Here is a 26,219-nt window from a genome sequence, read left to right as displayed (position 1 = left end):
TAATGTAAGAATTCCTTAAAAAGAATTGTGTTAACTGTGATGGACGAGAGAGCTAAATTCTGAATCTAACTCTGAGGTCTTGAACCTCAGGAAACACTCCACTTCCTCTCCTTCTATCAAACCTCTTTTAAAAGTGCAAGTTATTAATAAATTGCCTTTACAGCGCCTGGTCCAGGCATTGTAGTTTCCCCCTTCCTATTGTGTGTGGGTTGTGTTTTGTGCTTACCTAGTTCTCCTATTTACAGGTGTGTAACTTGAGCCACCACTGTAGCTAATGTGTGTTTATTTTACTTGTCCTTATATTTAAATGTAAGTCTTTATCTGCCTTTAGCTATGTGTTGGATGTTGAAATTGTTGATCTTATTTTGGGAGACTCCCATCCTCCCTCACAACCCCGCAAGTAGTTTCAAGACAGTGCACCTACGAGACTGCTTAGGAACCAAGCCTTTTGTAGCTTAGGTGCTGTTCTGTTTCCCAACGGTGTCCATCCCCATCCCTCCAGAAAGAAGTCCTTAGGACCAGTACCAACTCAGTCTGGTTTACTTCCCAAGCTCTACAATTTGCTGAACTTCATCAGTTCCGGCAGCGATCCTCTAACTTGGAAATTTCCATAAAACAGCTGAATCTCTCTTGGGTCATCAGTGGCAAAAGCCAGACACGTGCTCGCCCGCCTGGGAGCCAATAGTAACTTTTGCTGCTGCCTCCGGAAACCCCACGGTTTGCGGGCTGCTGCTTTAGGAACAACACAGAAATAACGTCTTTTAACAGAACAAAACAAAACATATGGACGGAATAGTGAGAAAGCCTTTGTCCTTCGCAGTGGGGAGAGGTGTTAAAGGTGAACCCAAAAAAGTATGGGAAACTCATGTAAAATACCTTTACAGTTCCCCGGGAAGAAGGGGGCGGAGATGGGCTCGGGAGCGTCTCTGGCCCTTTAAGTAGGAGGGACAGACATAATAGTCTGTACCTTTAAGAGTCTCTTTGTCTGGAAACCTTCTTATTTACCCTCCTGTGCTTCAACCAAACTTCGACCAGCCATTCACAACGCCCCCCTACGCCGCCGCCCCTTACGCCAAGCTCAAAGCGGCCGCGCGTTTGTGGCTGACCCTAAACTTTGCGCCTGCGGCGCGAACCCTCGGAAAGGGTGCCGGTGCCGGGGTCGCGGCCCAGCGCTGCGCCGTTGGCGCAATGCAGGGCCCCAGGGGCGGGGCTCCAGCGGGCGGGCCAATAGGCGGGCAGGGGGCGGGGCCGCGTTCGGTTGTCTCGCGCCCTGGTGACAGCTCGCGCGTGCTGATGATGGCGGTAAATAGAGGGGGCCGGGGGAGGGGACGGAGGCGGTGGGGAGGCGGCAAAGTGGGTAGCTCCAGGGGGTAGGGGGGACGGGGGCCGGGGAGGCCGCGACGGCCAGGGAGCCCATTCTAAGACTCGGAGGCGGGGATAGGAGTCTCCGGCTCACTAGCCCTCCCCTTTAAAGAAGCAAAATCCTCACACACCGGGTGAGGGGCGACAAAGGCAGCGCGCGCCTTGCGGGCGGGAGGAGCTGCGGTAGGGGGCGGGACCGCGGCGCCGGCGGGCTGGGGGCGCCCAGGGCGGGGGCGGCGGGAAGCGAGAGCCGGGAGTCGGGGCGCTCCGGCGTCTTATTTTGGCGGGGTGGGCGACGGCTGGGTTGGGGCAAAAGCCTTGAAGGGAGAGGGAAAGGAAGGCTTGGGGGCGATGGGGGGAACCGGGTTGAGAATGAGATGAGGAGGATTAAGGGGAGAAAGGGTTAGAAGCCAGGGAGAGGAGGAGTGAGAAAAAGCCAGCCAAGGAGGTAGGAAGGAGGCAAAAGCCAGGGTGGTGGGCGTTAAGGAAGCCGGGCAGGGAATGAGGTTAGGGCTGGGAAAAGGGATCGTGGGGTTAGGTGTAAGAGCAGGGGTTTGAAGGGGAAAGCTTCGTAGGGGGTGGTGTTGGGGTGAGGGGTACCGGGGTAAGTGTTGGAAGTGGAAGACAAGGAGGGGCAGAGCTGGGGTAATAGTTGGGAGTAGGAAAGAGAGAGTGATTAAGAGCCAGACGTGACAAGGGTGTGAACTAGTGCGGAGCGAGATGAGCTGAAGGACTAGGACCAGCAGTGTGGTGGGAACTGCTGGCGAGGTTCTGAGAAAGGAATGGGTTAGTGGGTGGGCGATGGATGTAAATTCTGTAAAGCGAGGGGGGGCAAATGAGACCTGGATTGGAACCAGGTGGAGTCCGGAATAAGAGTGTGGTGGAAGGGCCAAGGGAAACAGATAAGAGATGGGTGTCTGTAGGACAATTCTGGGAGCAGAAAAGCTGAAAGGAGACTAGAGTTAGGGTGTAAGAAGTGATGGCCATCTGGAACCAGGATAACTGGGGAATTACGTTAATTGTAGAGGTTCAGCAAGATCCAAGGTGAAAACAGTGAGGTGAAGAGACAAGGCTAAAAACAAATGGTGAGAGGAGCAGGAAGAGATGGGCCCCAGGATTTAAAGGATGAGATGGGGAGTAAGGGAAGAGAAGGGGGCTAAGGGAAGCTCGGGGAGTCCTGATGAATGTAGAACGGGGGTAGACTGCACGGGGGTGGGAATCGAATGTGCGTGTTGTGGGGAGTTGCTCCAGAAGGTCTGCAAGGGTCAGGGCAGAAATGCTATAGTGAAAGATCAAGTGTAAGAGAGCCTTTGGTGCAGAAGAGAAGGAACCATGGTGAGTGAAAGGGGACCTAGAGACAGGGGTAAAGACTAAAAAGTAAGGGCAGAGGTGGGGGGTGCAGGAAAGGAATTCTTTGTTGAGGAGAGAACTGTGTGTTGAAACTGTCCATCCTTTTGTCCCTAAAAGTAGGAAATTCCAGAAACCTCTTTCTCTCTTCAAGGAATCTTGAATCCACTTCCACCCTTCATTGCTTTTGATTTGAGTTTCCTGTCCACTTTGAAGAAATGAGACTCATTTTGATTTGATTTTTTTCTTGTATGGGTGATAAAGCGTAAACTCTGGGTGTTGAAAACCTCTGCATTTCACTAGTGTTGTGATAATGCGGGGAAAGGGTGTGCTTATTTAGAGTGTACTCGAGTGATGTGATAGTTCTGGTGTTGTAGGAGTGCTGTACCTGACAAGTGCTGGGCTGTGTTTTATGGACAGCATTTTCATTTTCCACGGAGAACACACTGTTGTTGGGATAGAGAAAGATGATTAATCAACCAGGTTTCTGCTTATCGTTTTCAGTGGCTGGAGAATGTTAAGAAGTCATTTCAGAGAAAGGCAAATAACCAACCAAGGAAGTTTACTGGGGGAGAGATTTAAATCAGAGCTGAGGGCTTTGAGTTCCTGAGCTGCCTTTAGCTTTGTGTGGGACGTTTCATGCTGTAGTTGGTAACCCACCCATTTAACAAAATGGAATAAAGAAAGAGAGAATTGTAGAGTAGTGGAGGATTTTAGAGTGGCAGACTTATTTTTTACGGTAAATAAATTTATGAGTAATTTTGATGGAAAAACATCTCTACAAGATAATATTGCATGCTGGGTCTTTGGACAGCTCCACTGCCTTTCGTGTTTTATGATTGTGAATAAAGAAGGCCAGATTAATACTAATTTTCTAGAAGCTTTTGATTTTTAAGACACCTTTAGAAATGAAAAGGAAGATAAGAAATTTGGGGCAAAATTTGAATTATTCTTAGAATTTTGTTTTAATGATTTTATTCAGAAGCTTTTACATTTAGCTAAGAATATGAATGAATATTTGTTTTGCATTTGATGGTGCCAAAGGATAGCATATAATTTACTTAGGGAAAAATGCAAACAGTTGTTGAGAATCTTGTTGGGTTATTTCATTATGTACACTCAGATGCACAAAGAGACTTTTTTTTTCAAAGTTGTATAAATTTTGGATTGACACTCTTTTGCTGGTGTTTGTATAAAGAGCAAAGATTAGGTTTATGACATTCATAATAGTTAACAAAGATTATATTTTGATTTGTGGATTTGAGCAACAATGGTTATTAATGTATATGAATAATTTAGAAAACTTTCTACATTCAGCTACTGTGTTAGTGGCATAGTATTTAGTTTATGGTTTGTTTCCTGGATTGTATTAAGCAAGTGTTCAAGGTGACTAGATGTATTTAGCAATTTAACAGAGGATTTTGGTAAAAATTACTATTTTTGCCACTACATTTTAAAAGGATTAGTTTGATAAGTTGACTTTCAAGATGAAGAGTAACTTTAATATGAGGCACTTGTTTCAGTGAGATGTGTGTGCATATTCTCTTTATAGATGTGTTTGGGCTGGCATTAGTAGTAGGATGTACTCTGTATGGTATTGCCATGTTTATAATGTAATTGTAATTGTTTTATGCTCAGTATTTTTATATAAACGATTATAGACTTATTTGATATTGGTAAAGAAGAAAATATAAACTGTGAGATCAGCCAAGGGAAAGAGTGAGTCCTGCCTTTTGTTTCTGTATGCAACGGCCTTAGTGTGCTAAACCAGAGCCTCATTGTCAATGGTTATTTCTCAGTCGCTATTTCTAAAACTGAAAATGGATTTTTAAAAATTGAGATAATGCTGTTTATCAATAAGGACTCCAATGATAAATTTAAGCTTTATTTTCATTTGTTCGTCAAGTACAGTTCTACCCGATTTAACTTTATTTTGGTTATAATCTTATTTGCTAAGCAAAAGCTTTTAAATTTATATTTTTAGATTTGTTAGGTTGTACATAATTAAATGTTTTCCTGGTTAATTGTAGATTCTTTGGATGGGAAGAGACCTTGAAAGGACCTCTAGTTTATCCAGCAACTCCAGTCAATATCCCACTTAAATAATTCCAGGTAGATAAAAATTTATCCTATTTTTTAAAACAAATCTTCAGCAGTAATGTGGTAACCTCTAGATAATCTTTGCAAGCATTTAATAATTTATCTATCAGGAGAGTCTGCCTTCCCTCTAACCAGCACATGCTTAATGCTATATATTTGTTTGTTTCCTCTTGCCCCATTCTCAATTTTTGAGTAAAAAAATCTGTGTACTTTTGTATTTATAAGACCTTAGTTCTTCATAAGCTTAGTAATAGTAACCAGCACACATATAATGCTTTTGTGCCAGATTCTTCTGTAAGCACTGCAAATTGTAACTTGTATACTCCTCAATGGCAATCCTATGAGGTAGGTACTATTACTATTCTCATTTTACAGGTGATGAAATAGAGTGTCCTTGAGATTAAATGGTTCGTCCAAGGTTTTACTTAGACATTCCTGCAACTATTTATTTGGTAGTTAATTATCTTATATTACAAATAATACAAATAATACAAAATAATATTTTGTTAAATAGTAACCCAGTGATACATTTAAGCTTTATTTTAGTTCAAAAGTTAGAGTTCTAAGTGGTGGGATGGGATTCCAACCTTTGCATTTTGCCAGCAGAGTCTGTGCTTTGGTTTTACCTCTGGTTTGCCTGTTGTGAAGTTCTCCCTCACCATGCTCTTCTTCAGATTCAACACTTAACAAGTCTTGTTTGCCAATCTTTAAAAATTATTCCTGTAGTCCTGTTACTAACCTTTTATCAGTTCCTTTCTAGATGGGGAACCTGGGGTAAACACCATAATGATTATGTATAATGTAAAGATTACATCGAGGTTCTTGCATGCTTCTATTTTTTCATTCCAAAATTGTATTTACAAAACAACCCCACACCAGTAAAAAATGCCTTATTGCATTGCAGATTATGCATCCAGAAAACTGCCCTGGACTTGTTGTATACTATGACATGTTTACAGTTGAAAGATTATTGTTGTTTGAAGAAAAATGAATTTTTTTCTGACTTCAGATTTCAGTGCAAATATCCATAAGCAATACCTGTTTATACCCTCACTATTTTTTTACTATTTTCTCTTTATGTGTGCCTAAGTGATATACCAATTCCCCCATACATTATTATTGTTATTATTATTTTTGAGACAGAATCTCGCTCTTTCGCCCAGGCGAATGCAGTGGCGCCATGTAAGCTCACTGCAGCCTGTACCTCTCTGGGACTACAGATACGCGTCATCACACCTGGATAATTTTTGTATTTTTTGTAGAGACAAGGTTTTACCATGTTGCCCAGGCTTGTCTCGAACTCCTGGGGTCAAGCGATCCGCCCACCTTAACCTCCCGAAGTGCTGGTATTACAGGTGTGAGCCACTGTGCCTGGCTCCCCTATACTTTAACTGGTTAAGTAAATTGATCCAGTCTTTTTTTTTTTTTTGAGATGGAGTACTGCTCTGTAGCTTAGGCTGGAGTGCAGTGACGCCACCTTGGCTCACTACAACTTCCGCCTCCCAGGTTCAAGTGATTCTTCTGCCACAGCCTCCCTAGTAGATGGGATTACAGGTACCCACCACCAAACCCAGACAAGTTTTTATATTTTTAGTAGAGACGGAGTTTCACCTTGTTGGCCAGGCTGCTCTCAAACTTCTGACCTCGAACTCGTGACCTCAAGTGATCTCCCAAAGTGTTAGGATTACAGGCGTAAGCCACCGTGCCCAACTGATCCACTCATTTAAAAAAATAATTAACAATTACTGAGTGTTTACTAGGTGTCCAGCATTAACTGAGTATGTGAATTGTTTGAAACTTGAAACAGCCCTATGAGAGAACTTCTGTTGTTAATACTCTATTTTTTGGTGGCTGTTGATTACAATTTTTTAAATGTATGGAAAAGTTGCAAAAATGATACAAGAAATTCTGTATACCATTACTCAGTTTTACCAATTTTTTTTCATTTTGCCCCATTTGCTTTATCATTTTCTCTAACTTGAGTATTTTTAAACAAGTCAGATTGAAGAAGATGCATATGAAGACCTTAATTTTAAAGAAGAAAAGGGGAGAATGTTTTGAGTATTTCAGAAAGTTTAGTTTGTATTTGATTTCAGTCAAATACTTGAAGCAAAGGAATCTCAAGATTGGGTTTAGAATGGACTTTGTGTTTTTATGGTCTTGTCTCCAGTACATTCTGAGATTCTTTTACTTGTGAATGATGGGTTTTCAGGTCTTTCCCATTAGAAGAAACTCTATCATAGTGTACCCGTCTGTTGGGAACCTCCTTAGCATGTGACATGTGTGCTCATGTACGGATGTGTCCTCAGGACATGCTAGCTATGGAGGTATGGGTGATTATTGTGTGAGAAACAGGAGCCATGGGGCCTTTCAACACCACAACCAAGAAATATTTAGGTGAAATACATATTTTAAAGACTCTTATGTAGCTTCAAGGAGCTGGAAAAGATCAAAGTGAAAAATGTATTGCTTTAAGAATATTGGTTGGCTGGGTGCGGTGGCTCACACCTGTAATCCTAGCACTTTGGGAGGCTGAGGCAGGTGGATCCCTTGGGGCCAGGAGTTTGAGAACAGCCTGGCCAACATGGTAAAACCCCACCTTTACTAAAAATACAAAAATTAGCCAGACGTGGTGGCACGTGCCTGTAATCCCAGCTACTCAGGAGACTGAGGCAGGAGAATTGCTTGAACCTGGGAGACAGAGGTTGCAGTGAGCTGAGATCAAGCCACTGCACTCCAGCCTGGTCAACAGAGCAAGACTCTGTCTCAAAAAAAAAAAAAAAAAAAAAAAAAGAACATTGCTTGGGATTAATACAAATAGGTTTGCCATATGATGAGGGGATAAATGGAAGTATCTTAATATTTTATTACCTTCCCCCCAAATAAACTTAAATTTTGGGAGTCTTTTCTGTTGTTGTCACATAAGGAAATTTAACTGACTCCTTTCCGGTCATTTAATCTTCATTAAAATGATGGCCTGTCTATTCGATAAACTTGTGACCTGAAGGGGATCCTCAGTTTAAGTGGAAGGAATATTAACTGTATTCTGACAAATGCAAAATACGGCACTTGTGGCTGGGCGCGGTGGCTCACACCTGTAATCCCAGCACTTTGGGAGGCTGAGGCAGGCAGGTGGATCACCTGAGTTTGTGAGTTCGAGACCAGCCTGACCAGCATGGAGAAACCCCGTCTCTACTAAAAATACAAAATTAGACGGGCATGGTGGTGGTTGCCTGTAATCCCAGCTACTCGGGAGGCTGAGGCCAGAGAATTGCTTGAACCAGGCAGGCAGAGGTTGCAGTGAGCCGAGATTGTGCCATTGTACTCCAGCCTGGGCAACAAGAGTGAAACTCTGTCTCAAAACAAAACAAACAAACAAAAAAATGGCATTTGTGGGCTTCTTTTCCTTCCCCCCCCTCTTTAAGCAATTATCAAAGCTATGAAATATAACTCCTTGTTAAAGCTGATTATAGGCCAGGCACAGTGGCTCACACCTGTTATCCCAGCACTTTGAGAGGCCGAGGCAGTTGGATCACTTGAGGCCAGAAGTTCGAGACCAGGCTGGCCAACATGGTGAAATCCTGTCTCTACTAAAAATACAAAAATTAGCTGGGCATGGTGGTGTATGCCGTAATCCCAGCTACTTGGGTGGTTGAGGAACATGATTTGCTTGAACCTGGGAGGCGGAGGTTGCAGTGAGCTAAGATTGTGCCACTCCATTCCAGCCTGGATGACAGAGTGACACTCCATCTCAAAAAAAACAAAAAACAAAACAAAACAAAAGCTGATTGTAATAATTAAAAACACACCCCTTTCATAAGGATGAAAAAATTACAGATTGTTTGGAAAAGCATTCTTTCTAGTTATTGTTTTGGAGATATGGGCTATTTTTAAAGACTATAATACTATCCCTTTTCCATTCACATGTTAATAGAAGTCTGGAAAGTAAGGCATTCTCCTGAAATTTTCAGGGTTTTTTATTATATGTCAAGTTGTAAACAGCATTCTGTGACAGGTATTTTCTCTCTTTGTCTTTTATTGAGCTAATTAGTGATTTACACTCTAGTAGCATCTCTTCCAGCTTTACTGTGTGAAAATGTCTGCTACTCTGTGCCTTCTATGCAGCCAGGGCTGGCAAATGATTGGGGGCAGATGTTGGTTAGCACATCAGAAGGATCAGGAATAAAATTCATTTTTCTTTTGTATTTTTAAAGATATGTTTTAAAGGCTTTTGTCTATATCTTTGCCCCACTCCATTATCCCCTACCCTCATTCAAATAGGAATGTTATGACCTCCGTAACCCAGAGCTACTGTTCTTGATTCAGTTTTGGATTGTTTTCTATCCTGTTCCCACCCCCACCGAAACGTTGTGTCGTGGGATTTAGGGAGGATTAGCACGGCAGTCTGGCATAGTTTAGAGCCCAGGAAGCTGGTCTTCACTGCTCCCTCCCATCATCAGAATACAGAGCTTTCAGTCATTGTCTTTAGAACCCAGCAGTGCTTCTCTTGCTGGGCAAGTTGTGTGAAAGATGGGAGGGCAGCACTGTTGCTAGTGAGTTAGAAGGATACTTTTGTATGATGCTCGTATCTTTCCAAAGGAAGGATAGGCTCTGCTTATGTGTTAGCTTTTTCAAAATGCAGCAGAGAATGGCAAAAAGATAATTTATAGCTTGGCTTTAGCATTTTGTCGCATTGGTGTCCTGCTCTTTCGTGCCTCCTGCTCTGTCTTTTAGTCTCTAACATGGGAAAGATGTGTAGGATATGTCATGTGCTCACTTGGATGGACCATGTGGGTGCATTAAAATAGCAAGAGCTTTGACTTTGAAATAAAGTCTTTAAGGATCAATTTGTTTTGTAGATATAAATTGTAGTTGAAAATGAAAGGAAGAGTAGATAGGGGTTTACTGATTTATCAGCTTTTTTTGAGACGGAGTCTCACTCTGTGGCCCAGGCTGGAGTGCAGTGATGCGATCTCGGCTCACTGCAACCTTCATCTCCCGGGTTCAAGTGATTCTCCTGTCTCAGCCCCCAGGGTAGCCAGAACTACAGGCATGCACCTCCACGCCTGGCTAATTTTTTGTATTTTTAGTAGAGATGGAGTTTTGCCATGTTGGCCAGGTTGGTCTCAAACTGCTGACCTCAGGTGATCTGCCTGCCTCAGCCTCCCAAAGTGCTGGGATTACAGGCGTGAGCCACCATGGCCGGCCTTGATTTATCAGTTTTGAGCCCAGACCTTTCTAGAATGCCAGGTAATTTATGGTACTTATTTTTGCAGTTATGGATACTAACTTATCAGGACAATAAGGTCAAAGTCCCTGTTAAAGCTAATTAGATTCTACTTGACAAAAATTGGAGGTAGCCACAAAGAAAATCAGGTAAGAAAATGTATGAACTGCTCAGTTCAGCCGTCATTGCTAATTGCTTTATGATCATAGACATCTAGCCCTTGACAGCGAATCAGCATTTATGAACAGAGGTCATCTCATTTATGTAGGCATTCATAGAGTATGTAGGACTGTATTAATGTTATGTTTTTATAAATCAGAATGCCAAGAATATCCCTATAGATGGTCACTGCTAACATTTACATCTTTCACTCTCCTTTTTTATGTTCTGATACAATCAGCTGTATCAATTGGATGCTTATGGCTATACACTGATTGCATGCTTGTATCTAAAAGAGGTCAAAGGTCAGGTTAAAAACATTCATATAAAAAAGTAAAATATGGTCAACTGATTAGAGGAGGGGTCTTATAAGTAAAGATGAGAGCAAACATATCACTGTGGAATTGAATCTACTCTTAAAATAAATATTTTAGAAATGTGTGACATAACAGCCGGGCATGGTGGCTCACGCCTGTAATCCCAGCACTTTGGGAGGCTGAGATGGGCGGATCACGAGGTCAGGAGATCGAGACCATCCTGGCCAACATGGTGAAACCCCATCTCTACTAAAAATACAAAAAATTAGCCAGTTGTGGTGGCGGGTGCCTGTAGTCCCAGCTACTCGGGAGGCTGAGGCAGGAGAATGGCGTGAACCCGGGAGGCGGAGCTTGCAGTGAGCCGGGATGGAGCCACTGTACTCCAGAGCGAGACTCCGTCTTTAAAAAAAAAAAAAAAAAAAAGGAATGTGTGACATAACTTGAAGAGCTTATAACAGTGCATTTCAAGTGAAAGGTAAGTGTGCTTTAATGAAGACATCAGTCTCATCTGTGAGTGGCCTCATTGTCTACTTCATACTGAAAATCCCAAATTGGGCCCAGTGTGTAGTTTACCTTGTTATCCCAGCACACTGGGAGGCCCAGGTGGGAAAATCTCTCTTTTTTTTTTTTTTTTTTTTTTCCTGAGGCGAAGTCTCACTCTGTCCCCCAGGCTGGAGTGCAGTAGCGCGATCTTGGCTCACTGCAGCTTCCACCTGCCGGCTTCAAGCCGTTCTGCCTCAGCCTCCTCAGTTGCTGGGACTACAGGTGCGTGCCACCACGCCTGGCTAATTTTTGTATTTTTAGTAGAGACAAGATTTCGCCTTGTTGGTCAGGTTGATCTTGAAGTCCTGACCTCAAGTGATCCACCTGAGTGGGAGTGATTGCTTGAGCCCAGGAGTTCAAGGTTATAGTAAGATATGATTGTGTGCTGGCACTCAGTAATCTAAATCTGAAATATTGAAGTATTGCAATTTTAGAGCCTTATAGGCAGATGTTGTCCTACTACAGGTTGCTATTATTTTCCTTTACCAGTATTATCATGTATACTAGCTAACATTTGGAACTTGTGGCCTTTCATTAGGAGACATCTAAAAAAGGGTGAACAGGTAATTTTTTTTTTTTAAATGTTATTCTCAGTGCCCAGGGAATATGGAATAGACATGTCACTCTACACTGAATACGTTAATCAGTTTTTGTTAGCAGCATGGCGTAATGAGCATATTAACTACAACACCTACGTTGGCAGCCAACAGTCTGCTTGTGAAATCTTTTAGAAAACAGAAATGTGGTGAGAAGTGTTCCTGAGCAGTTGAAATATTGTCGGGTGCGGAGTGAGGGCGTTACATAGGACAAATAAAGTAGAAAAAACTTATCCTCCAAAAAGTAGTTGTTTCACCACTGAAAGCCATGAGGAAAGGCATTTTATCTGTGGATTGAGATGTGGCTGTCTAATTTACGTTGGACTTATAGAGTTCTTTTTGTATTTTGATTTTTCATTTAACTTTGTCATTTAAACAACTTCAAGGTACATTTCTATTTGATGAAAAAAGTTTTGTAAAACATTTTAAGGACGGCGAGTTTCTCATTTTTTAGTATATATTATATACTACTGTAAATTATTTTTCCCTTCCACTTCCAATTAAAACATATCTGACTTAAAAAAATGCCTTCAGCAGAAGTAAGAAGTTTCTGTTTAAGCAGAGTTCTTGGCACTTAAGAGGTGTTCAATAAGTTTTTATGGAATAAATTAATGTATGCATGAATGAAAAATATTATTCTGAATTTGGACTTCATACTCCTATAATTTGGGTACAGTATAGCATTGGTGTTCAAAGGCTCTCTGTTCAGCCCTCATTCCCATGTCTATTTTCCTCCCCACCTCACAGTCACACTCTCTAATGTGTTTGGTATGTCCTCGATTGTGTATGCATCTTTGTAAAATACTTACTGATTCTTTTGGTATATATATTTTTAATTACAAAATTGCTCATTATACTACACTGTTGTAGAATTTGGCTATAGAATTCTCCTTGTAGAAATGCTGTAGATCTTACTCTGGTTTTTACTTTTTTCAGTGAGCACTATATTTTAAGAGCTATGTATGGGCCGGGCATGGTGGCTCACGCCTGTAATCCCAGCACTTTGGGAGGCTGAGGCGGGCAGATCACGAGGTCAGGAGTTCGAAACCAGCCTGGCCAGCATGGTGAAACCACGTCTCTAGTAAAAATACAAAAAATTAGCTGGGTGTGGTGGTACGCGCCTGTGGTCCCAGCTACTCGGGAGGCTGAGGCAGGAGAATTGCCTGAACCCAGCAGGCGGAGGTTGCAGTGAACCAAGATTGCACCACTGCACTCCAGGCTGAGGGTGAGACTCTGTCTCAAAAAGACCAAAACAAAACAAAAAAAAACTGTTCATGTGGATGTAGATTTAGCTAATTGCTTCTAGCTGCAACATAGTATTCTGTGGTGTGCATCCATTCCCATAGTGATGGGCACCTAGGCTACCGTAAACAATGCTACCGGTAACAGTCTTGCACATGTCCATTATGGACATGTTTGAGAATTCTCAGGGACACAGACCCAGGAGTAGCATTGCGGCATAAGTACTATGAGGCTGTTGAATGGTTATATAAGCTTATAACAACAAGCATTGTGTTTCTATAACCGCCCCCCCAACACTTGGTATTGTCCACATTTCTAATTGTGGCCTTTTAGTAATGTCTCATTTTAATTTTTATTTTGTTTATTTATTTATTTATTTTGAGATGGAGTCTCACTCTGTCACCCAGACTGGAGTGCAGTGGCACGATCTCGGCTCACTGCAACCTCTGCCTCCTGGGTTAAAGCTATTCTCCTGCCTCAGCCTCCCGTGTAGCTGGGATTACAGGCGTGTGCCACCATACCTGGTTAATTTTAGTAGAGATGGAGTTTCACCATGATGGCCAGGCTGGTTTCGAACTCCTGCCTGACCTCAGGTGATCCACCTGCCTTGGTCTCCCAAAGTACTGGGATTACAAGCGTGAGCCACTGTGCCCGGCCCTTTTTTTTGTTTGTTTTTGAGACAGTCTCACTCTCCCAGGCTGGAGTGCAGTGGTGCAATCTCAGCTCACTGCAACCTCCATCTCCTGGGTTCAAGCAGTTCTCCTGCCTCAGCCTCCCGAGTAGCTGGGATTACAGGCGTGTGCCCCCACACTCAGCTAATTTTTTTGTAGTTTTAGTAGAGACAGGGTTTTGCCATGTTGGCTAGGCTGTTTAATTTTTATTTCTAGTTACCAGCGAGTTTAATAATTTCTTCAATTCTAGTTAGCCATTTTCCTTTGCTTCTTCATATCCTTTGTTTCCTGTATTTTTCTTGTTGATTTATAGAACTCCTTAATATATATAATATTTCTTAAATCCCTGGTTGGTTTTGGACCATATAAATATCATCTTCTGGGGTGTCATCTATTAACTTTGCCTAGGTGTTTTTTGTTTTTTGTTTTTTGTTTTTTTTGAGACGGAGTCTTGCTCTGTTGCCCAGGTTGGAGTATAGTGGTATGATCTTGGCTCACTGCAACTTCTGCTTCCTGGGTTCAAGCAAGTCTCCTGCCTCAGCCTCCTGAGTAGCTGGGACTACAGGCGTGTGCCACCACACCCAGTTAATTTTTTGTATTTTTAGTAGAGACGGGGTTTCACCGTGTTAGCCAGGATGGCCTTGATCTCCTGACCTCGTGATCTGCCCGCCTCGGACTCCCAAAGTGCTGGGATTACAGACGTGAGCCACCATGCGTGGCTGCTTGGTGTTCTCTATTGAATGGAAATTCTTGATTTTGATATAGACACATCCATCATTTTTTAGCCTACTGTATTTGCCTTATTACTGCTTCTTAGACTTAGATCATCCAGATTGTCTCCCTAAATTTCTTTTAGCTTTATGGCTTTACATTTCCCCTTAAGTTTTTAATGTATATGGAGCAATCTTTAGATGTGGTATAAGTTGGATCCAGCCTTATTTTTTTTTTATTTCCCAATACCATCTACTAAACTAGCTGAACTTTCCAGTTGATTTGTAGTAACATCCTTATTGTAAATCAAGTTTCTCACCTTTCTATTCTATCTCATTGGTGTATTTATCTCGAAGTTTCTTAAAGGGGGCACAGTTAGTAGAGTAGGTATGTTTAGCACTGCAGGGCCTGTCCACTCAGTGTCAGTAGTGTTGCCCTGTCATTGTGACATCCATGATGTCCCATGCATTTCCAGACACACCCTAGATGAGATCTTGTACCATATCATATTTATTACTGTGCCTTTCTAGTGTTTATTAAGACATGGCAGGATGGATTCCCTCTCTTTGCTTTTTTTTTCAAAATTGATATAACTATCTGTAGATCTTTTTTTTTTCATAAATAGTTTAGATTTAGTTTTTCTAATTTCCTCCCTCCCCAAAATGTCCTGTTATAATTTTGATTATTGAGATTATAATTTGATTTAGATTAATTTACCAAGATTTGGCATCTTTTTACAAAGTTAAGTCAGTACATCCATGAGCATGAAAGAATGAACATAATATTTTATTATTATTTAACTGGAGGAACTATTGGGTATGTATTATGTTTTGTAAGAGAATAGTATATTTTCTCAAAGTTTAAAAAGGAAAGAAAACCATACTTTATGCAGAAGCATAAACTGCATAAAGTATAATTTTCTTCCTGATTCCAGACTATGAAACAAAAAAAAATTTTTTAACGTTCAACTTGAAAGCTATGGAATATGCTACAGTTAAACCACCTTGCTAATCTATTCTCATTGTCTTCCTTTATGGTAAAAAATGAGAGCAAATGTTTTTGCCAGAATGTGTTTTAGTTTAATTTTTAAAAATCCCTGGTCAAAATTAATCACTTATCAAAAAATATCAGGTCCAGCTATTTCCTCACTTACAGATTCCCTAGATGCCTTTTCTACGTGCCTGTCCATGCAGAGCCCAACATGTGATCAATAAGTGTGTTTTTGTTCCTTGATGCCGTCAAGCAAAACAAGAAGTATGGTTTTAACACTCATTGATTAGTAGTAGGTGATATTATGTTTAAAAATACCATATGACACTCCTCATTTTGCTATAAAAGGTCAATAGAAAATATAGGTGTTTTACTTTTTTAAATATTTGGAGATAGAGAAAAGCATATATCCTAATTGGGAAGTCATTTTTTAGGTTTTAGAGACAGTGGGGCAGCAGATGTTTCAGATTTGAGTCTCATCATTATTCTGTAGTTTAAGTCTTTGGGAAAGAACAAGTGACTCTGATTCCACATGCTCCTTGCCTTGTTCTAACAGACTTGTAGTATTTGTGCTTTCCTTTCCTGAGGAAGCATTACAACTTTTTAAGTGTTTTCATTCCGCACCGAAATGTGATTCAGTCAAGTTGTTCTTTTGACTTTGGTTTAGCATCTGTTTGAATGAAAAAGGAATTTTAATTCATTAAGTGATTGACGTAGGTATAAACCATGAACCTTCTCCAGTGACATCATAATATGTTAAACATTCTTCTTTTCTTTTTCTCTTTGCTGGTTTTATAACTATGACTTTTGAGTATCTATCAGCAAAAACATTATTTCCTGCCCTTAATTTTTTTCAAAGACAGCCACACATACCATTTGAGTTTTCCAAATACTTTTGTTTTGCCTTGAAACTCAGACTTTTTTTTTTTTTTTTTTTTGGTATTTAATGCCATATTTCTAAGCAGTAGGCTTATGCTTACAAAAATCTGTGTAGGGGCCGCGCAGGGTGGCTCACACCTGTAATCTTAGCACTTCGGGAGGCCGAGGTGGGTGGATCACGAGGTTAGGAGTTTGAGATCAGCCTGGCTAACATGGTGAAATCCCATCTCCACTAAAAATACGGCGTGGTGGCAGGCGCCTGTAATCCCAGCTGCTTGGGAGGCTGAGGCAGGAGAATTGCTGGAACCCGGAAGACAGGTTGCAGTGAGCTGAGACCACACCACTGCACTCCAGCCTGGGCAACAGAACGAGACTCCATCTCAAAATAAAATAATAAAACATAAATAAAATAAATAAAAATCTGTGTAGGTTCTTTTCTAAACCTGCCCAGCTTTTATCCTGGGATCTACTTCCCTCATATCCTGGGTATTTCCTTTGCCTTCTTATGGAGAACCCCCTGTTTTCCTGGACTTGATATCTTTCTCCTTTGTTGTTTATATTTTAATTTGTGTGGAGCATGTCCCCCAGAAGTTCCTGAGAAAAAGGTACATGAGATGTAAATTTGTTTGGGATTCTGCATATATGAAAATGTCTTTATTTTCTTTTATACTTGATTTATAGTTTACCTGGGTATAGAATTCTAGATAAGAGAATATTTTCTATTTTCTCTGAGTTTATCAGGCATCACTCTATTGGCTTCTAGCTTCTGTTGCTGTTGATGAGAAGTCTGATGATGTTCTTCTGATTCTTGACTATTTTTTTCCTCCCTGGAAATGTTCTGAAATTTTAATACAATTAGCCTTATTCTAGGCCTTGTTTTGTCTTTTATGCTGGACACTTGGCGGGCCTTTTCAATTTGGTAACAGACTTTTCAGTTCTGGGAAATTTTCTTGAATTCTTTTTTTTTTTTTTTGAGACGGAGTCTCGCTCTGTCTCCCAGGCTGGAGCGCAGTGGTCCTATCTTCGTTTACTGCAAGCTCTGCCTCCCGGGTTCACACCATTCTCCTGCCTCAGCCTCCCGAGTAGCTGGGACTACAGGCACCCACCACCACGCCTGGCTAATTTTTGTATTTTTTTAGTAGAGACGGGGTTTCACCTTGTTAGCCAGGATGGTCTCCATCTCCAGACCTCTTGATCCGCCCGCCTCGGCCTCCCAAAGTGCTGGGATTACAGGCATGAGCCACCGCACTCAGCCTGAATTCTTAAATTCTAACCAATCCCTTCCTTTTCCTCCTTGCCCCCCGTTTTCTGTTCTTCCTCTCGAACTCTTAATACTTGTGTTTGGAATTTCTAGACTGATGATTCCTTTAATTTTCTTTTCCTATTTCCCGTGTTTTTGTCTCTTTACTCTGCTTTCTGGGGGGTGTCTTGAACTTCATCTTAAGACCTTTCTAATTAGTTTTATATTTATGCTGTCATATTTTTAATATTCAAGAGTTTTTTTTTCTGTGAATGTTGCTTTTTAGTAGCTTTTTTTAGTAGCATTATTTTTGTTTCATAGATGGGCTAGCTGTTCTCTGAACGTGTTATTTCCTTAGCTTTCTGTAAAATCTCTGTTTCCTTAAAATACCTTACTTGTTCATTTCATTTATTTTGATCTTTCATTTAGGGAATTTTGTTAAAAGTATAGCTTTGGCTGTTTTACTCATATTCAAGAGTGAGCCACGAAAAAACTGAAAGCTGGATTTGCCAGCTTTTTGGAGTGGCGGCTTCTAAAAGTTAACTGGTGGTTTTCATTGTAAGCTGATTAGTCAAGGACCCATATTTGAGAGGACACCTCTAACAGTCAGTATTTGTGCTTTTCTCTTGACCAGGTTCATCCCCAGAAAGAATGTTCCTATTATCTGCTTAGGGCTTACAAACCTGGCTGCAACATTTGGGAAGCTGAGTGGGGAAAATGGCTAGGGATGTCTCACCTTTCAGGATATCAACTTTCTCTTAATCACCATCTTTTTTAGACTGGTGGGCCTGCCCCAGTTGTGCCTAGTCCAGAGTCTCTCTAGTAATCTTTCCAGAGAACAAACCTCCCATCCTCTGCCCAGCAGCTGCTTGGAGACAGGGTGGCAATCTAGGGATAGAACTTCTACCCCATTCTTTTTTTAGCCTTGTCTGCTATCCCCACTTTCAGAGGCATTTTGAGTTTTTCTGGTTTGTCTTAGCACAATTCAGTTTGCTTTGGGCTTCTCCTTAACATAGGGAGACCCTCCATCTCTACATAAAACTAAAAAAAAAAATTAGCCAGGTGTGGTGGCATGCGCCTGTGGTCCCAGCTACTTGGGAGGCTGAGGTGAAAGGATAGCTTGCACCCTGGAGTTTGAGGCTGCAGTGAGCCATAATTGCGCTACTGCACTCCAACCTGGGCGACAGAGCAAGACCCTGTTTCAAAAACAAAACATAGAGGCAGGGTCTCACTCTGTTGGCCAGGCTGGTCTCAAACTGCTGGCCTCAAGCAGTCCTCCCATGCTTGCCTCTGAAAGTGTTGGGATTATAGGCATGAGCCACCATACCTGTCTGACCTATGTTTAAAGTTAGAAACCATTTTTGTAGGATAAGTGCAGATTCACAGTTGAGTAACTTCTCAAACAAGGCTAACTTCCAACTAAGTTTTACCACAGGCAAAAAACCTACTTAAATAAATTGTATGTTCCTTGGCACTGATGTAGGGATACTAGAATTGCAGCAATTCAAAGCAATTATCTTGGGCCTACGTGTTGCTGCTTCCTTGCTGTGTGATCCTGGGTCATTTCCTAATGAAATTGGGCCCTCTGTGCTTCATGCTGTAAAATGCTGCTGATACCCACCTCATTGTGAGAATTAACTGAGCAAGTATACATGAAAACACCTCACACAATATGGTATCTAGGAGGAAGTATAATATTCATAAATCTCTTATTAAAATTGTTGCTTTGCTAACAAAATTACTGTATAGTATTTATAAGAAGTGCTTGATAATGACAGAATTAATGATTTTAATGTATGCTGACAGACTGAACTCTACCAATTAATATTTATTATATGTGGGACATATAAGAAGCAGGATTAGCTTTAAGCAGAGTGATAAAGTAGAAACTATATAAAAGGTGATCTTTGTGGCTGATGCTGCTGCTCTACAAACTAAATGGGATTTGGTATTGTTTTTATTTGCATTTATCTTGGATGACTGAGGAGAATGCAAGCACGTTCCTTTGCTCTCAGGTCATGTTATTTTTTGGTGAGAAGAACTCCCAATCTGGCTAAGATCGTATGTCTTTTAGTTCTTATTAAGCTGTCAGTTAAAATTGTAAAGACCCAGATACCCAACACATTTTAGGATTCTTGAATTCTACCTGAATGATGAAGCTCTTTTATCCCAGCCTGCCCCAGAACATCTGGGATGTTTGAATGTCAGTGTTTCTTTTTGCTAGAATAATGATCTAAAGTGTTTGCTTTCTTTGGTAGCAAAGAAAGAATACCTAACATATGTACAGCTCTTGCCAGTTTATAATGCACTTACACACATTTTCTTATTTGATCTTTGCAACTCTTTTGGAAGAAAGTAGAGCTGATGTTATATGCTTTACAAATGAGAAAGTAGGGATTCTCAAGACGTTACTGAATTGCCCAAGGTCACACTGGTATTAAGTAGATAACCTGGACCTTAAACTGAAGCCATCTCATTCTAAATCTGAGGCTTTTTCAATCTTTCGTGCTCATATATCCCTTACACATTAACAGATCCATCTAGTATCTTATAACATATGGAAGACAATCAACAGGGCAAGTGGATTCCTAAAGCCATTTTGATCCTAGTCATCATACAGCCATTTAGAGAAGGAAATTTATGATGTGGGGCCTGGCCATCTTTCAGTCAGACTCTGGATCTTTTATGCATCGTTGTAATGATCCCAAATTGTTTTTATTTAAGACAGCTGAAACGGCCAGGTGCGATGGCTCACGCCTGTAATCCCAGCACTTTGGGAGGCCGAGGTGGGTGGATCACGAGGTCAGGAGTTTGAGACCAGCCTGGCCAACGTGGCAAAACCCTGTCTCTACTAAAAATACAAAAATTAGCCGGGTGTGGTGGCAGGTGCCTGTAATCCAGCTACTTGGGAGGCTAAGGCAGGAGAATCGCTTAAACCCAGGAGGCAGAGGTTGCAGTGAGCTGAGATTATGCCATTGCATTCCAGCTTGGGCAATAAGAGCAAGACTCCGTCTCAAAAAAAAAAAAAAAGCAAGCTAAAACAATATGATAATTTTTTCTCTAATACAAAAATATATGTGTGGAGAGATGATAAAATTACCATTTGCAGTGGTAAATATCACATGAAGTTTTTAATGAAAATAGGTACTTAAGAGCTGGGTGGGGTGGCTGGCAGGTGCCTGTAGTCCCAGCTACTTGGGAGGCTGAGGTGGTAGGGTCACTTGCGCCCTGGAGTCTGGAGTTCAAGACCAGCCTGGGCAACATAGTGAGACCCTGTCTGTAAAAAAAAGTATTTTATAAATGTTAGGCAGCATATTGCCTAGGAAGTAAAATTTAAGATAAATGTAAAAAATGGGATCCTCAGCCCAGCACGGTGGTGGCCCACACCTATAATCCCAGCACTTTTGTAGGCCTGGGCAGATCACTTGAGGCCAGGAGTTCAAGACCAACCTGGACAACATGGTGAAACCCTGTCTCTACTAAAAATACAAAAATTACCTGGATGTGGTGGTGCGAACCTGTAATCCCAGCTACTTGGGAGGCTGAAGCATGCAAATTACTTACCTGGGAGGCAGAGGTTGCAGTGAGCTAAGATCATGCCACTACCCTCCAGCCTGGGCAACAGAGTGAGATTGTCTCAAAAAAAAAACCCGGGATCCCCTATCAGTGATTCATTTGGCCAGCAGTATATGTTAATATGTCCTTTGTACTATGTACTATGCTATGTCAACAGGACACAATAATGGATGATAAATAATCCTTCCTCCCAGGAATCTCACAGTCTAGATTACCATTCCATGTATACTGTAAATACAGCTTTGTGGACTGCATTTCTGTTTAATGGTGAGGAAGCATTTTAATAAATAGCTTCTAAGAAGTCAATTCATGTAGCAAATGAACAGCACTATTACCACCTAGATTATTCTGAATCATAGTCAAAATGTGTAAATGCATTCCTTCTACCCTTTGTATTTCACAATAATTCAAAAATCTCTGTTTTACAGTTTCTGTGCAGAGGCCTTGAGTTTGAACTTAAACCATTATTGAGAGCCATAAATGGACAAAACCCATGGCAAACTAATACTTTTGAATCTTAGTAAAGTCAGCAGATCTTGAACCTTTTTTTCATGCTTTCTGTGTGGTGCACTGAAATGTAAAATGTTATATGTTTCTTATTTACTCTGGGCAATATGTACAAAATTTTAGAATTTTAAATTTGAGTGGGACTGGAGATAACATAATTAATCAGTGGCAGAGTGTGGACTGAAACCCAGGCTTCCTGATACCTAGTTTAGTTCTCTTCCTGCTATCCTGTACTGGGCTTCCCAATTTAGCAGCCAAGAGAGATTTAATTGTAATTGCTGATTGTGGTCTCCTTAAAATTTTAAAGTTTTCTTTATTTAACTGTAAATGCATGTAAATTTTTTCTTTATTTAGTTGTGTGAATTTCCTCTGCCTTGTGTCTTCCAAGGCGTTTGGGCTGTTTTAACTTCAATTACGGCTGGTTGCAGTGGCTCACGCCTGTAATCTCAAAACTTTCAGAGGCCGAGGCTGGCGGATCACGAGGTCAGGAGTTCAAGACCATCCTGGCCAACATGGTGAACCCCCTCTTTACTAAAAATACAAAAATTAATCAGGTGTGGTGATGCACTGTAGTCCCAGCTACTTGGGAGGCTGAGGCAGAAGAATCACTTGAACCCAGGAGGCGGAGGCTGCAGTGAGCCGAGATCGTGCCACTGCACTCCAGCCTGGGCGACAGAGCAAAGCTCTGTCTTAATTTAAAAAAAAAAAAAAAGTTCAATTAGATGGTTGATCATTTATGATTTAAAAAGTCATTTATGACATTGACTTAAAAATATGTTATTCTTATAGACTTTGTACCACAATGCAGAGAAAGTGTCTAATTCAGGTTTTGAGCCATTGATTCATTGGCAGTGACAATGAGGATATATTTCCACTCCAAAACAGGATTAGATGCAACTTCCTAGATTATTATAGACTGCCTTGCCTACTCTCACGGCTGTCTTGAGGCACCGAGGGGATATGCGTGGAAGCACTTTGAAAAACCTAAGTGACATAACAGTATGTTTTGCTTTCATTCATGAATCTTCTAATTGTATATTAGAGACTTTTTGTTGTAAGACATTTTGCTATGTGACCTTATAGATTGTAATAGATTTGGGGCTGAGCGTGGTGGCTCACACATGTAATCCCAGCACTTTGGGAGGCTGAGAGGGGGTAGATCACGAGGTCAGAAGTTTGAGACCAGCCTGACCAATATGGTGAAACCCCATCTCTACTAAAAATACAAAAATTAGCCAGGTGTGGTGGCGCGTGCCTGTAATCCCAGCTACTCAGGAGGCTGAGGCAGGAGAATCACTTGAACCTGGGAGGCGGAGGTTGCAGTGAGCCAAGATGGTGCCACTATACTCCAGCCTGGGCGAAAGAGTGAGACTCCGTCTCAAAAAAAAAAAAAAGAAATGGATTTGGATAGGCCAAAAATGTGACTGGGTCAAGGAAAACACTTAAATCCATCAAGGCCTTGCTATTAGTAAAATTATGGAGTGTGTGGATAGTGGAAAACAAGTATAGTGTGCTAGTGCCTTAGAATGTAAAGGGAAATAATAGGCAGACTAGAAAATTTTGTCTGTGTTTCGTATCCAGCCTCTCCATTCTTTGGTCAGTATGTACTGAAGCACCTACTAAGGACAAGGCACTTTTTCAGACATCAAAGGTATTGCTATGACAATAAGTAAGACAAGATGCTATTTCTGTCCTCCAGGAGCTTACAGGGCAAGGCACTTACAGATGAGGTACAGCATAGGTTAATAAATGTTTGTAGTTTGGAATGTGCCACGTTATTGAGCTTGCTGAAAAAGGTGTAATCTTGGTTAAGTTTATTTACTGACTTAAATGTATTAATATTCTCTTGGTCCACTTTTTAAACTTTAAAACATATAAAATGTACATTAAAATATTTTTTGATATAAAATATATTTCTCTCTTCTTCCTCTCATTATATTTATATTTCTTCCTATTCCATCCATTCCATTATGTTCTATCCACTGTGTCCACCACTACCTACCTACCTTCCTTCTTTCCTTCCTTCCTTCCTCCCTCCCTCCCTCCCTCTCTCCCTGCCACCTCCCTTCCTTCCTCCCTCCCCCTTCCCTCCCTCCCCTCCCTCCCTTCCCTCCCTCCCCTCCCTCCCTCCCTCCCTCCTTCTTCCTTCCTTCCTTCCTTCCTTCCTTCCTTCCTTCCTTCCTTCCTTTCTTTCTTTCTTTCTTTCTTTCTTTCTTTCAACAAGGTGTCACTCTGTCACTCAGGCTGGAGTGCAGTGGTACAATCACACACAACTCACTGCAGCCTTGACCTCCTGGTCTCAAGTGATCTTCCTGTCTTAGCCTCCCAAGTAGCTGGGACTACAGACTTATGCCAAAACACACAGCAAATTATTTTTTGTAGAGGTAGGGTCTCCCTGTGTTGCCTAGGCTGGTCTCAAGCTCCTGGGCTCAAGTAAGCCTCCTGTCTTGGCCTTCCAAAGTGCTGGGATTGCAGATGTAAGCCACTGCTCCCAGCCTGGTATATTTCTAAAGAGCAGAAACCTGGGTTTGAATCCTTGCCTTGCCACTTATTAGCTGTGGAACTTATGTATGCCACAGTTTCCTCATCTGTAAAATTGGAATAAAAATATCTACCTCACAGTTGTTGTGAGGATTGAATTTGTTAATATATATAACAGCACTTAACTGTGTTTCTGGCACACATTAAACACTGTTATCAGTGTTGCTGGCTATAATAATAATCATCACCATCATCATCATTGTTATTATTTGGCAGAATAAGAGTAAATTGGGTAAGGTTTCAAGAATGGATTTTCTCCTTTTCAAGCCCTGAAAATTGCTTTAAACCAAAGGTAGATAAAGGAAGAGAATTAAACCTTTGTTGATCATCAGCTATGTGCCAGGCAGTACACTGGTGTTTTACTTGCGTTCTCATTTATTCCTTACACCAGTGCTGTGAAGTAGATTAGAAAACAGGCTCGGAGAAGTTAAGGAAGGTCTTGTAATAAATGGACACCATGATGATGACTGGTCTCTGTTACTCCACATCATGTGCTCTTTTCTTGCATGAGCCAGACAGCCCCTGAGAGTTCAGCATGTTTCAGTAACAGGTAAGCTTGGAATATGGCCTCCTAACTTTGGGAACTTCCTTTCTAATGACCATTTAAAGGGATGTCATCCACATTTTTAGTTAGTTCCTACTGTAGTGATTTGTTTTATGTCTGTAATTTCAGTTCCCACCCATTTAAAAGTATATTGCAGTAGTGTAAATGATATAAGTGGGACCTGGATAGAAAATATTTGAACTGTGGAATCTTATTAATAGTTTTCAGCATTGAGCTGATTTATTATAATTTCCCAGTGTTCAAGATTACCATCGTAATTATTGAAGTTGCTAATCTTCACATTTATTAATATAACTTGCCTAGGGCTTTAAGCCTAAACTCCATATGGTTACGTACATATCCTAGGTGCTACTTGGTATGGAACTGATTATTATAGTCAGCTTTGGGGGAGCATCCCAAATTAATTGGAATAACTTGGTTTTAAATGTAATTAAGTTAACTTTAAATTTTTTGGTGTTCTTAGATTGAACGTAGGGTCATTTGAGGGACATTTTATGGAAGTGAAACCCCTATCCATAAAGTGTCAGCTTAGGTTTTCATGGATATGGTTGCCTCAGAACCCCCAACCTAGAACTAGAAGTTGTAAGCTTTCCCTAAAAATATTTATTTGCTGGGTTTCATGATCTTGTAACCTCTTATGCTTCCTGGGACCTACTTTCTGGCCTCATGCCACTGATTTGCACCATAGTGCACCCACATGTGAAACTTGGCTCCCTCTTTGATTTTCAGAAAGGCACTATTCACACAGGGCATTTGCAGATTATGTGTACCTACCTGAAGAAAGGGGCAAAATAGAGATGGAGTGAGCCTTACTTTGCATTAATGTAAACAACTTCCCTAGTAAAACATTCCTGTTCTTAAAATGTTTTCAGACCTCCCTTGACCCAAGAGCTTCACCCCCACCTAATCCCAGCTCTGCTCCATTATACTAACTCTTTTCTTCTTATTCTTTCCCTCTCCTCCTCATTCTTCTCCCCATTCCTTTCAGCGATATAAAACCGAATTCTTCCCTGTCTAATGCAGAGCAATTTCCCTTTCTTGACAACCATTCTAGGATCTTGACAGCCAGCCACTCTGCAGCGAACCACCTACTCCAAGGGAACTGTACATGAGTGATGGGAGCCCATATTATGGGAACGTATTTTCTTTTCTTTTTTTTTTTTTGAGATGGACCTCACTCTGCCGCCCAGGCTGGAGTGCAGTGGCATGATCTCAGCTCACTGCAAGCTCTGCCTCCCGGATTCACACCATTCTCTTGCCTCAGCCTCCCGAGTAGCTGGGACCCCAGGTGCCTGCCGCCACGCCCTGCTATGGTTTTTTTTTTTTTTTTTTTTGTATTTTTAGTAGAGATGGGGTTTCAAGATGTTAGCCTGGATTGTCTTGATCTCCTGACCTCATGATCTGCCCGTCTTGGCCTCCGAAAGTTCTGGGATTACAGACATGAGCCACCGCACCCAGCCGTGAACATATTGTCTTTTTTCTTTTTTTAAAAAAAAATATATATATTCTCCAATTATAAAACTTTTAATTAAAAAGTAAATTTTAATGTCGATAATGCAAACTTGTTAAGGGCAGAAAGATAACACATAAGGCTGTCACTTCACACTTGGAGGGTTGCACAGCAGGCGCACAGAGGCGCTCCTCAC

At 41.2% G+C, this 26,219-nt stretch overlaps 1 protein-coding gene across 4 annotated transcripts in view; it reads left to right on the top strand.

Annotated features, from left to right (window-relative positions):
* Positions 1–1,231: 1,231 nt before the first annotated feature.
* USP49 (ubiquitin specific peptidase 49) overlaps positions 1,232–26,219 on the top strand; it is a 109,260-nt gene continuing 84,272 nt past the window's right edge. Inside the window, exons 1-2 of one of the 4 annotated variants that reach the window (XM_021936560.2) lie at positions 1,232–1,302; positions 4,740–4,821. The gene's annotated coding sequence lies outside the window, so the exon portion shown is untranslated. Of the gene's footprint in view, positions 1,303–1,683; positions 2,698–4,739; positions 4,822–8,543; positions 9,363–10,085; positions 10,186–26,219 lie in introns of those variants that run through there. The other 3 variants (XM_021936561.2, XM_031666836.1, XM_009205150.4) reach the window with 3 other exon arrangements.

This window comes from Papio anubis, chromosome 6 (assembly GCF_008728515.1).
Source record: "Papio anubis isolate 15944 chromosome 6, Panubis1.0, whole genome shotgun sequence".
NCBI lineage: Eukaryota > Metazoa > Chordata > Mammalia > Primates > Cercopithecidae > Papio > Papio anubis.
The sequence above is the reverse complement of the archived record's forward strand: the minus strand, read 5'-3'. Positions and strand labels throughout refer to the sequence as shown.